We start from the raw sequence: 452 nt of genomic DNA, 5'->3' as shown, positions 1-452 counted from the left end.
TCAACTTCATCTGGGTACTCTGTATTAACTCTGCCTCACAGATTTCCAAACCCTACTATTCTGACCTATGCCTGAACTGCTGACCAAGCCTAATGCTTACCAATCAGGACAATTGGTTTTAGAGGGGGGGTGATGTTACAGTTCTCTACTCTTGTACCTTCAGTTCTGAGGGTTCTACACCCTTCTGTACTGGAACTCAGGACTTCTGTCCCTCAGGGGTACTGTCTATAAACTATATGTATACTGACTCTTACTACTACCCTTCCTTACTTTATCATTCCATTCCTTTGACCACCCCTTCATTCTTTGTATCATTCTATGGTCTCTTACCCTTTGTCCATCCCTTCATTCTTTATACCTTCATCTTTAACATTCCTTTCTTTCATTCTTTGTGGCTTATCATTCTTAGTGGCTCATACTCCCTGAGTACTCTTGTGTAGTTTAGTATATAT

This window comes from Fomitiporia mediterranea (assembly GCF_000271605.1).
Source record: "Fomitiporia mediterranea MF3/22 unplaced genomic scaffold FOMMEscaffold_6, whole genome shotgun sequence".
Taxonomy (NCBI): Eukaryota; Fungi; Basidiomycota; class Agaricomycetes; order Hymenochaetales; family Hymenochaetaceae; genus Fomitiporia; species Fomitiporia mediterranea.
This window is presented reverse-complemented; position numbering follows the sequence as displayed.